Below are 13,714 nucleotides of genomic sequence, written 5' to 3' on the forward strand. Positions count from 1 at the left end.
CCCTACACACTCGTACTACTGTAGACAAGACCTCCAAGGCACTCCATTGCCTGGGCCCAGGATATCTAAAAGACCACCTAAAGCTCTAGGATGAAGATGGTGGGTGACAACTTTACTCCTCTGGCACAATAGAAAACTCTTGTCTGGGCAGGAAACAGATCATTCTTGGCGGCTGGTCTGAGTCTGTGGAAGGAACTCCCCCAGGCACTGAGGGCTGTCACGAATCTCATCACCTTTCACTCCAAGTGGAAGGCTAATTTCTTTGACCATATATAGCAGCATATATATTACAAATAAAAAAATAAAGAAAAAACAAACAAAAGTAAAACCTATCAAAACAAGACACTCCACCTCATGCATTTTTCCTCCTGGGGAGACTGAGAGAACAAACATCACATCACAGATGTGTAGTTATGTTTCATGCACTACTGGAAGGTGCTCAACTACTATGCTGATGAGCGGAGAAGCTCGTAAATAGAAAATAGCACCACAAACGTTCCTTTTTTGACTTCCAACATAAAGCCATCCATGCTCAGTTCCTCATGATCACACTCAAACCTTAACTTATACCTGAACAACATTAAGACATTTTACTGGCAGGCCTATCTCCACCTGAAGGTGGTAGAACGTGTTATTCCTGCCCACAAAATTATAAGGTTAGAATTAGGATTGTGTGTTTATGTATAATTTTCAGGAACAGGATGGGTGCAAAACACATTGTTGCCTTTAGAAGTCTACATGCTTTTCATTTCTGGCAAGCTCATTTTACCCTGCATGATGGTTTGGTTTAGAAAAAAAGCACCAAAATGTTTTGGTCCTAAATTCTGTCTCCCTTCCTTCAGCTCACTAACCAAACAGAATCAAATAAAACACTTAATTAAAATAAGATTATGATGGTGTGTATTACTTTTGCAGCTGCATTGGTTCCAGTGTTTGACACCATTTGAATCTCCAATTAACTTGGTAGCTTAAGGTTTTTGTTTTGTTTTTAATTAAGGCTCATTCTTCACTGTGCACATTAAGGCTTGCAATGAAGTGTGTGGCTAACGGGTGACTAGCAAGTAGCCTGTGATCTTGGAGGGACTTGTTCATCAGAATCTGCAATACTGATGAATCATCAACTTCAGCAGTACTGATTGTGGCCTGGAAGTACATTACACTGGCCACTTGACTGCAACTCACCAGCAGTTAGTGTTAAGACAGAATGAGATACACCAAGAATCCATAGCAGTGAAACCTAGTGCCAGAGAGGACCAAGCATTAGCAATAGAGTTAAAAAAAACAGACGAGAGGGATATTACAGATAATAAGAAGCCCAAAGAGCAATGATGTGCTTTCTTAGAAGGAATGAGGTTGTTTTTAACATTCTGCAAACAATGTGTGAAATTCTGCTGCACTCATTTCAACAGAGTTACGTTGGGTTTATGCTGGTGTAACTGAGAGCAGAAATGGGCACGTGGCCTTCTTAGGACAGCATCTAATTTATTTATAAAGGATAAAGATAATATTTTTAAAAAATTAAATATGTGGGTATGGAAATAGCTACCTGTAAAAGAAGTAGCTTGTGCATATTCACCAAGACCAGAAAAGGCGCTCCTCCTTCACAAGAAACTTCCACATCTCCCTTGAATCTAGTTCCATCTCTCCTGTCTTTTAATCCATTGCTCCTGGAGGCAACATGACTAACACCTGTTACTGGTATTAAGCTATTCCGCTCAAAGGGCTTTGCAATGGCTACCAATTACCTCCTCTGTAAACTTGCTCAAATGCTCTCCTCCCTTCAGCTTATTCTGTCCCTTGACAGAGCAACTGCTCTGAAAAAATGATCCCCTTTATTTATCACTTGAGACATGGAAAACTGTCACTAGTGCCCAGAATCAAGACCAACATGTACATATCAGACTTTACATGTACATACCAAGTTTTATAAGTAGTTTTTTCAATAACACATATTCTGTTAAGTCATAATATTAACTGAACATATTCTCCATAGACACATTCCGTGAAATTAAACTTCCTTTTTTTCCCTTCCCTCTCTCTCATGTCTTTTCTTTGTAACATCACTGGCTTAAAGACAAATAACTTTACCACTGTTTCTGCTAGGCAGACCCTAAATACTGTGTTTGGGGAGAGGGGTGTGTGTCTGTGACATATTTTGTTTTTTTATAACCAGAAATAATTAATCTCTAAAGTATATCAGAATATTTACTTTTCCAGTCTGATGGAAAATGTGCTGTCAGACGAAAACAACCATATGTGATTATACAGGTGTGTTCATGAGCAATTTTGTATAACACACAAACATATTTGTGTGTGTGAGTGAGAGAGAGAGAAAATACATATACAAACATATGGCCAGATTCTCATCTGGTATAAATTGGTATAACTCCACTAACTTCAATGGAGTTATACCAATTTATACCAGATGAGAATCTAGCCTTCTGTATATATAAACACATTGTGCCTATGTTTCATATACCATTAAAGTGAGAAACTGGATTATGCATTTCCATAACCATATACATGCTGTGTGAAATCCTGGTCCCATTAAAATTTTGCCATTGACTTTAATGGGGCCACGATTTCACCAGCTGTACTGCTGACATGAGTTATTTTAAATTTGAACATTTACTTTAAGATTCCAATACTTCAAGGCTAAATACTTAGTTTGGAAACAAAAATATATGTGGGAAAATGAGTTATTGGACTAAACATATGTCAAGGTTCCTCCCCCACTCTGAACTCTAGGGTACAGATGTGGGGACCTGCATGAAAAACCTCCTAAGCTTATCTTTACCAGCTTAGGTCAAAACTTCCCCAAGGTACAAAATATTCCACCCGTTGTCCTTGGACTGGCCGCTACCACCACCAAACTAATACTGGTTACTGGGGAAGAGCTGTTTGGACGCGTCCTTCCCCACAAAATACTTCCCAAAACCTTGCACCCCACTTCCTGGACAAGGTTTGGTTAAAAGCCTCACCAATTTGCCTATGTGACTACAGACCCAGACCCTTGGATCTTAAGAACAATGAACAATCCTCCCAACACTTGCACCCCCCCTTTCCTGGGAAATGTTGGATAAAAAGCCTCACCAATTTGCATAGGTGACCACAGACCCAAACCCTTGGATCTGAGAACAATGAAAAAACATTCAGTTTCTTACAAGAAGACTTTTAATAGAAATAGAAGTAAATAGAAATAAAGAAATCCCCCCTGTAAAATCAGGATGGTAGATATCTTACAGGGTAATTAGATTCAAAAACATAGAGAACCTCTCTAGGCAAAACCTTAAGTTACAAAAAAGATACACAGACAGAAATAGTTATTCTATTCAGCACAATTCTTTTCTCAGCCATTTAAAGAAATCATAATCTAACACATACCTAGCTAGATTACTTACTAAAAGTTCTAAGACTCCATTCCTGGTCTATCCCCGGTAAAGACCAGCATATAGACAGACACAGACCCTTTGTTTCTCTCCCTCCTCCCAGCTTTTGAAAGTATCTTGTCTCCTCATTGGTCATTTTGGTCAGGTGCCAGCGAGGTTACCTTTAGCTTCTTAACTCTTTACAGGTGAGAGTAGCTTTCCCCTGGCCAGGAGGGATTTCAAAGGGGTTTACCCTTCCCTTTATATTTATGACATGCCCCCCAAATCTCAGCTAGGGTGAAACACTGGCTGGGATTTCTTCCTGGAGCTCTAGGAAAAACAGAGTTAATAAGACACATGCATCTCTAAATATACTACCAAGTACATAAAGACTAACAATATTTTCCACATCTCAAGGACGATTTTAACCAGTTGATTCTGGGAAACTTTCACGGGAGAGTGCATCAGTCACTTTGTTAGAAGCTCCTGAGATGTGTTGGATGTCGAAATCAAAATCTTGGAGAGCTAAACTCCACCGAAGAAGTTTTTTGTTAGTTTCTTTGACGGTGTGAAGCCACTTCAGTGCAGCATGGTCGGTTTGCAGGTGGAAACGCCGTCCCCAAACATATGGGCGTAGCTTTTCCAGAGCGTAGACAATGGCGTAACATTCTTTTTCAGTGACTGACCAGTTGCTTTCCCTCTCAGACAGTTTTTTGCTGAGAAACACTACAGGGTGGAATTCTTGATCAGGTCCTTTCTGCATTAAAACTGCTCCCAGACCACGCTCGGACGCATCTGTGGTTACTAGGAACGGTTTGTCAAAGTCTGGGGCCCTTAGTACGGGGTCAGACATGAGTGTCGCTTTAAGCTTGTTAAAGGCCTTCTGACACTTTTCAGTCCACTGAACAGCATTTGGCTGTTTCTTTTTGGTTAGGTCTGTCAGTGGGGCAGCGATTTGGCTGTAGTGCGGTACAAATCGTCTGTAATAACCGACCAAGCCTAAGAAGGATTGAACCTGTGTCTTTGACTTTGGGACAGGCCACTTTTGGATAGCATCCACTTTGGCCTGTAGGGGGCTGATAGTTCCTTGACCCACCTGGTGTCCAAGGTAAGTCACTCTGTTTAGGCCTATTTGACACTTCTTAGCCTTAACAGTTAGTCCTGCCTCCCTTATGCGCTCAAGGACTTTTTGTAGATGTTCCAGGTGGTCTGCCCTGGAATCCGAAAATATGGCCACATCATCAAGGTAGGCGACTGCATATTCTCCTAATCCCGCTAGGAGACCATCTACAAGTCTTTGGAAAGTGGCGGGTGCATTTCGCAGCCCGAAAGGGAGTACATTAAATTCATACAGCCCGAGATGTGTGATGAAGGCAGATTCATCTAGCGGTACCTGCCAGTAACCCCTTGGTTAAGTCCAAGGTAGAGATGAACTGGGCCCGTCCCAGTTTCTCTAATAGTTCACCTGTGCGTGGCATTGGATAGTTGTCTGGGTGAGTTACAGCATTTAGCTTATGGTAGTCCACGCAAAAACGTATTTCCCCATCTGGTTTGGGAACTAGAACCACTGGAGATGCCCATGCACTTTCAGAGGGGCGGATTACACCCATCTGTAACATATCTTGGATCTCCCGTTCTATAGCAGTTTTAGCTTGAGGAGACACCCGGTAAGGTTGGACCCTAATTGGGTGAGCATTACCTGTGTCAATGGAGTGGTATGCCCATTCAGTCAGTCCTGGGGTGGCTGAGAACGTTGGCGCGTAGCTAGTGCACAGCTCCTGGATCTGCTGTCGCTGCATACGCCCAAGGGTCATGGAGAGGTTCACCTCTTCCACACCACCACCACCACATTTCCCTTCGTAGTAGATACCTTCGGGCCACTCAGCGTCGTCTCCTCCGTGGGCTGTAAACTGACAAACCTTTAATTCTCTGGAATAAAAGGGCTTTAGAGAATTAATATGGTACACCTTAGGCTTTCGATTGGAGGTGGGGAATGCTATGAGATAATTAACAGCTCCCAGGCGCTCCTGGACCGTGAATGGCCCTTCCCACGATGCTTCCATTTTATGGGCCTGGAGCGCCTTTAAGACCATGACCTGGTCTCCTACTTTGAAGGAACGCTCTCTGGCATGTTTATCATACCAGGCTTTTTGCTCTTTTTGAGCATACTGTAAGTTTTCTCTAGCAAGGGCTAAAGAGGTTCGGAGGGTGTTTTGTAGGTTGGTTACGAAGTCCAGAATGTTAGTTCCTGGAGACGGTGTAAATCCCTCCCATTGCTGCTTCACCAACTGCAATGGCCCCTTAACCTCACGGCCATATACAAGTTCAAATGGGGAAAACCCTAAACTGGGATGTGGTACAGCTCTGTAGGCAAAGAGCAACTGCTGCAACACTAGGTCCCAATCATTGGAGTGCTCATTTACGAATTTACGTATCATGGCCCCCAAAGTTCCATTAAACTTCTCCACCATGCCATTTGTTTGATGGTGGTAAGGAGTGGCAACCAAGTGATTTACCCCATGAGCTTCCCAAAGGTTTTTCATAGTTCCTGCCAGGAAATTAGTCCCTGCATCTGTGAGGATGTCAGAGGGCCAACCTACCCTGGCAAAAATGTCTGCTAGTGCCTGGCATACACTTTTAGCCCTGGTGTTGCTTAGAGCTACTGCTTCCGGCCATCAGGTGGCAAAATCCATGAAAGTCAGTATGTACTGCTTTCCTCTGGCTGTCTTTTTTGGAAAAGGACCCAGAATATCCACAGCTACTCGCTGAAATGGAACTTCAATGATGGGGAGTGGCTGGAGAGGGGCTTTGACCTGGTCTTGGGGTTTTCCCACTCTTTGGCACACCTCACAAGACTGGACATAGGTAGAAACATCCTTGCCCATTCCCTCCCAGTGGAATGACTCCCCCAAACGGTCTTTGGTCCTGTTCACCCCAGCATGGCCACTAGGGTGATCATGGGCTAAGCTCAAGAGCTTGGCCCGGTATTTAGTTGGAACTACCAACTGTCTCTGAGGATGCCAGTCTTCCTGGTGTCCCCCAGAAAGAGTTTCCTTGTATAAAAGTCCTCTTTCTACAACAAACCTGGATCGATTAGAAGAGCTGAGAGGCGGTGGGTTGCTCCGTGCCGCCGTCCAAGCTCTCTGGAGGCTTTCATCTGCTTCCTGTTCGGTCTGAAACTGTTCCCTTGATGCTGGAGACATCAGTTCCTCATTGGATTGTGGACCTAGGCTTGGTCCCTCTGGAAGTGATATAGGGGATGAAGCTGTTTCTGTTGACTGTGAACCGCTCTCCGCTGGTGCACTATGTTGGGATTCAGGCTCCGGCTGAGCCTCTTGGGTCGGGTTATCGGCTGCTGCCAGTTCAGGGTCGGTGGGGCCCTCTGGTGTTGAGGTTGCAAGTATTGGATTCAGTGCTGACACTGGGTCTGGTGTTGGTTGTTCGGCTGATTCCGGTTCTGGGACTGGTTCCGTCTGGGTCTCTGGAACTGGATCCACTACTGCTGTTGCAGACATTGGCCTGGGGTCCGGGTCCATCACCTCTGACTGGGTCCTGATAGAAGTTTCCGGAACAGAGCTAGGCCTCACGGCTTGTTTAGCCTGGCTGCGGGTGACCGTTCCCACCCTCTTGGCCTGCTTCACATGATTGGCCAAGTCTTCCCCCAACAGCATGGGGATGGGATAATAAGATGGGATGGGACAACATAAGAGAAGCCATACTGGGTCAGACCAAAGGTCCGTCTAGCCCAGTATACTATCTTCTGACAGTGGCCAATGCCAGGTGCCCCAGAGGGAATGAACAAAACAGATAATCATCAAGTGATCCATCCCCTGTCACCCGTTCTCAGCTTCTGGCCTTGATGTTCTGTGCTATAAAGTGGTTTACATATAATTTTGTCACTTGATACTCTTCGATTATCAGGAAGTTAGAGCTTTACATTGTGTTTTCTATGCTTTCCTAGATATCTTTATTGAAAAACCCACCAAATATATTTAATTTATAAGTATTTTACAATAGCAGTAATATCTTTTGGAGGCAAAGATGTTATTTCAAACTACTCCTATTGGTCAGTCCATTTTCTTTCCTATAGTTAGCAACAACGATTGTTTCAATTTTGGCTGAATAGTAGTCAGCCTAGTGGAGGTGTGTAAAAACAGGAAGAAAAAAGGGATTCCTTCCATTTCTAATAATAAGCACTGATCATCTGTTCAACAAATCGTCTATCTCAGGTAACTAGGTAAGACAACAAGTGATCGTTCTTCAGAACTAATTTGAGCTACAAAATACCAGGGCTTGGCAAGTACTGCAAAAAATTGTTCTGCAAATACTTGTTCAAATTTTATAAGATTTCACTGTCTTTGCACTTGCATCTGATTTCATTTTCTGTACATATTCTGGCAAACAAGTTTACTGATCTAAGTGGAAACAGCAAATTAAGTGAATATTGGAGAATATTCATGGAAAGAGACCTCTGAATTTGTTTGAAATATAAACCTGATTTTCAGAGCTGTGCTTATTCAATAAGGAAGAGACATATTATGTGGTTCACATATCCAGTCAGAACTACTCAACAGAGCTCAAATTTCAAATACTGAAGCACTACAGAGGACTTCTTAGGAACAACCTGAGGTGGCAGTGGCTCCCAGGCTGTGGTCCATGCATCACTCATGGACTAATGAGCACTTGGCTGTGATTTACAGAGAGGAGGCTAGTCACGTGCCGCAGGCTCCACCTGTTGTTTCCAACTGCTAGATCACATTAAAAGAAGCTAATAATACATTATATTATGCATTTAAATAAACAATTGCTGTAGCTGTCACTGGGATGTTATTTGATCACCAGTGGGAGGATTAGTAGTCCATAGTTTGTGAATGGAAAGGAAGGTGTCTAAGACCGTATCTCTTTATTAAGATGCCAGCTACACTATGTGCAAAATATGCACCAAAATATCGTTTTATTAGAATGCCTTCCCTCACCCAACTTTAAAAAAAAACAAAAACCAAACAAAAATCCCCAAACCAAAAACAAAATACAAGCTACAAATGTTTCGGTCTTATATCTTACCAAATAACAGATTTTTCATTAAGTCTAACTGGGTAATTATTCTCTCAGTTGTGCAATCAGTTGCAGTGAAGCTGGCTGCAGGGTCCCTTTTGTTCCATGCTTAACTTCAAACCACCAATATTTTCCCAGCAGAATGAATATCCTGGAGGACAACTGAAAAGGGTGCATATTCAAAGAGGTAGTGTGTGTGGCTGTCACTGATTTTAAATAGAAGTCTCAAGGTCAAAAATCATATGCAATGTAGACAAGACGTTTTCAAAACATGATCACAGCAACCTAACTTTTCCTTATCTGTCTTCAATGTGTGACAGGATTGGGCCAGATGGCTACAGGAGAGTGATAGAATGCAGATATATTAGCCCCAGGTTGAGTAGGTCCCTTTTCCCTGCATAAGGTAACAGAGAAGGTTCCAGAACAATCAGGAACTTTCTGGAAACAATTAAGACAGACAGGCTGATTAGAACACCTGCAACCAATCAAGAAGCTGCTAGAATCAATTAAGGTTGGCTAATCAGGGCACCTGAATTTAAAAAGCAGCTCACTTCAGTTTGTGGTGTGCGTGCGAGGAGCTGGGAGCAAGAGGCACTAGGAGCTGAGAGTCAGAATGCGGACTGTTGGAGGACTGAGGAGTAGAAGCATTATCAGATGCCAGGAGGAAGGTCCTATAGTGAGGATAAAGAAGGTGTTGGGAGGAGGCCATGGGGAAGTAGCCCAGGGAGTTGTAGCTGTCGCACAGCTGTTCCAGGAGGCACTCTAGACAGCTGCATTCCACAGGGCCCTGGGCTGGAACCCAGAGTAGAGGGCGGGCCCGGGTTCCCCCCAAACCTCCCAATTCCTGGTCAGACACCGGAGGGGTTGACCTGGACTGTGGGTTCACAAAAACGGCCAAACTGAGGGCTGCCGTGAATCTCCAAGGCGAGCAAATCTGCCAATAAGCGCAAGACCCACCAAGGTAGAGGAGGAACTTTGTCACAAATGTCACAGTGTTGTTGCTGGGATGGTGCTGAAGAAGAGCTTTGTGGAGTTCAAAAGCTAGTCGCTTTCAACAAGCTGGTCCCATTAAAGATATTACTTCACTCATCTTGTCTCCATAATGTCACGGTCAACTATTTCAAAGAGAAATATGAAACTTCATGATATAGTAAATGTCCATGCTACTCAGATTGCTAGGCTTAGGTACTTATTACTAACTCTTAAATCTGCATGGAGAATTACTGATTTGTGCTTGCAGCATGTTGCCAAAATTTGCTGTAGCACAGGGTCATTGCTGTGATTGACAATTACTACGGTCCATTTCGTCCAATACTCTGTCTCTGACAGTCATCAATACCGGCTGCTTCAGAGAAGGAGGAGGCAATCATGGGATACCTTGTCCCCAGCAGGTGTTTCCTCCTTAGCCTCAATTAGTTAGAGATTGAAGATAGAAGATAGAAGGTTTAATTTCTTCCAAAGCCCTTGGTTATGTCCTTTAAAAAAAAAGGATGATAATTTTGGATATTCTTGTCTATATAAATATTCAGTCTTTTTTAAAATCCTGCTATATTCTTTACTCAGTGATATGTGACAATGAGTTCCACAGGCTAATTGTAAGTTGTATGAGAAATCATTTGTACCTGTCACCTTCAAATTTTCCAGCGGGATGTCAGCTGAATTGTTCTTATATTATGAGCACTGATGAGAGGAGACGAGGCCAGAAGCTGGGAATGGGTGACAGGGGATGGATCACTTGATGATTATCTGTTCTGTTCATTCCCTCTGGGGCATCTGGCATACTATACCATGAATTTTCATATTTCTCTTTGAAATAGTTGACTTTTATCACATTGTCTCCTCTCATTCATCTCCCCTTTCTGGTTAAACAGCCCTAATCTTTTCAATCTCACTTCATATGGAGAGCTTTTTCATGTTCTGACTGACCAATTTTTGTTGCCAGCCTCCTAACCCCCTCTTTTCCTGCTGGATTGTTTTTGAGATGGGATGACCAAAATGAGTGCAATCTTCCACATAGGGGCATACCACTGATTTATAAAATCGTAGAAACGTAGGACTCGATGGGACCTCAATAGGTCCCTTCCCCTTCACTGAGGCAGGACTAATTATTACTAGACCCTGACTGATGGGTGTTTGTCTAACCTATACTTACAAACCTCCAATGCTGGAGATCCACAATTTCCCTAGGTCATTTGCTCCAGTGCTTAACTACCTTTTCAGTTGGGAATTTTTTCCTAACAACTAATCTAAATCATGCTTGCTGCAATTTAAACCCATTACTTCTTCTCCTGTTCTCAGTGGATAAGGAGAACAATTTATGACCTTTCTCTTTATAATAATCCTTTACGTACTTGAAGACTTATTTTTTTCAATCTTTCCTCATAGGTCAAGTTTTCTAGACCTTTAATCATTTTTGTTGCTCTCCTCTGGACTCTCTCCAATTTCTACATATATTTCCCAAAGCATTGTGCCCAGAACTGAACACGATACTCTAGCTGAGGCCCTATCGGTGCTGAGTAGAGTGAAAGAATTCTTGTGTCTTGCTTACAACACTGCTGCTAATATATCCCAGAATGATGTTTAATTTTTTTGAAACAGTATTACATTGTTCGCTCATATTTAATTTGTGATCCACTATAACCCCCAGATCCTTTTCTGCAGTGTTCCTTCCTGAGCAGTCATTTCTCATTTTGTATTTGAGCAATTGATTATTCCTTCCTAACTGGAGTACTTTGCATTTGTCCTTATTAAATTTCATCCAGACAGTTTTTCCAGTTTGCCAAAATTATTTTGAATTCTAATCCTGTCTTCCAAAGTGTTTGCAACCCCTCCCAGCTTGGTATCATCCGCAAACTTGTAAGTGTACTCTCTATGCCATTATCCAAATCATTTATGAAAATATTGAATAGAACCAGACCCAGGACAGATCCCTGCAGGACCCCACTCAATATGCTTTTCCAGCTTGACTGTGAACCATTGGTAACTACTCTCTGTGTGCGGTTTTCCAACCAGTTTTGAACCCACCTTATAGCAGGTTTGTCTAGGCTATAATTTCCTGATTTGCTTAAGAGAAGGTCACATGAGACAGGATCAAAAGTCTTGCTAAAGTCTAGATATATCGCATCTACTGTTTCCCCCCCATCCACCAGGCTTTACACTGTCAAAAAGGATATTAGGTTGGTTTGACGTTATTTGTTCTTGACAAATCCATGTTGACTGTTATTTATGGACTTATTATCTTCCAGGTACTTACAAATGATTATTTGATTATTGCTCCATTATCTTCCCTTTTACCAAAGTTAAGCTGACTGGTCTATGGGTTGTCCTTATTCCCCTTTTTATAGATAGGTACTACATTTGCCCTTTTTCAATCTTCTGGGATTTCTCTCATCCTTCATGAGTTCTCAAAGATAATCGCTAATTGGCTTCAGCCAATTCTTAAGTATTCTAGGATGTATTTTATCAGCCCCTGCCAACTTGAAAGCATCTAACTTGTCTAAGTAATTCTTAACTTTTTCATTTCCTATTTTAGCCTCAGAGCCTTACCCTTTTACACTGATATTCACTATGTTAGTTGTGTGATCACTGCTAACCTTTTTGGTGCAAACAAACAAAAAAAGATTTAACACTCTGGCCATTGCTGTGTTTCTGTTATTGTCTTTCCCTCCTCATTGAGGACTCTATTCTTAGTCTTCCTCTTGCTTCTGTTGTATTTATAAAAGGTTTTCTTGCTTTAATCTTGTTTAATCTTGTTTTGTGCCTTGGCCTTTCTTATTTTGTGCCTACATGCTTGTCATTTTTTTATATTAATCCTTCATAATTTGATCTAGTTTCCACTTTTTATGACTTTTTTTTTTTAGTTTCAGGTCATTAAAGAGCTTCTGGTTAAGCCACGATGGTCTCTTACCATAATTCCTGCCTTTCCTATGCATGGGGATAGTTTGCTCTTGTGCCCTTAATAATGCCTCTTTAAAAGTCTGCCAACTCTCTGCACCCTATTTTCCCTTATGCTTACTTCCCATGGGATCTTGCCTACCAGTTCTCTGAGTTAAAGTCTGCCTTCTTGAAGTCAATTGTCTTTATTCTGCATTTTCCCTCCTACCATTCCTTAGAATCATTCATTCCTTCACACAACCTGTCTTTCACCTTCAAGTTCTTAACCAGTTCCTCCCTATTTGTCAGAATCAAATCTAGAGCAACTGCTCCCCTAGTCACTTTCTCCACCTTCTGTAATATAGATGTCTTCAATGCATTCCAAGAACTTGGTGGATAATCTGGTCCCTGCTATATTAGCACACAAGTGCTATCAGAAACAAACCAACAAACAATAATGTATGCTAACACATAGAATAGGATGTCATTATATTTTCTGCATTTTTCTCCACCCCTTTGTTTATGAATGCTAACATTTTTTTGTACCAGGTACATAAATGATAGAGGAACAATGCACGACTATTGTGAAAAACACTGTGGTAAACAAAAAACATGTACACACACTATGTTAAAGTTACAATCCACAACATGTCAGATATGAACACACACTGTCATCTCCTGCCTATATGCATAAGGGACACACTGGCAGCTGTATGCAATTGCAGGAACAACAGCAACACATGGCAGAGGAATGAAATCTTGTACGAGTTTATCAATCAAAATGAAATGCTAAATATGAGGATACTCTGAAACTAATCCAAGAAAGAGCTAACAAGAGCACGGCAGTTTGTTCTCCATTTGCCATAAGATTCTCATGAAATGACAGTTGATGGCAGCCCCGTCACGGAAAATAAGAAATGGATGAGTACAGGTTCTTCTTAGGGAAGGGAAAAAAAAGCACCTTCAACCTGTGAAGTATGAATAGTCTGCAATCGCATTTTACCTCAGGCTTTCCCAAAGCGAGCACTGCCAACACTACTGTCACTGACAGCAATCTGACTGAGAAGAAAGATTTTTGGCAGAAAACAAGACATTGGCTCCTATTTTCACTGCTCTGGAGAAATGGCCTCAATATTTTAAGAACCAATGTCTGTCAAGGAGATATCAGTGGTAAAATACAGGCTTTGATCCAGAAGTTGTATAAAAGGTGTAAGTAAATAATACGGCTATCAATAAAGATTAGGACCTTGAGTTGCACAGTAACAATTTTAGAAATTTTAGTTTTTCAGGGCAGGTACCATACCTTCCTTCATGTTTGTACAGAACCTAGCACACAGTAAGTGCTGGCATAAACAAACCAAAAAAAAAAACCCAAACCAAACTAAATATGTACGCTATCGTGTGGAATTTTTGCTGTG

Source organism: Lepidochelys kempii, chromosome 5, assembly GCF_965140265.1.
Source record: "Lepidochelys kempii isolate rLepKem1 chromosome 5, rLepKem1.hap2, whole genome shotgun sequence".
In the NCBI taxonomy this organism is placed as follows: domain Eukaryota; kingdom Metazoa; phylum Chordata; order Testudines; family Cheloniidae; genus Lepidochelys; species Lepidochelys kempii.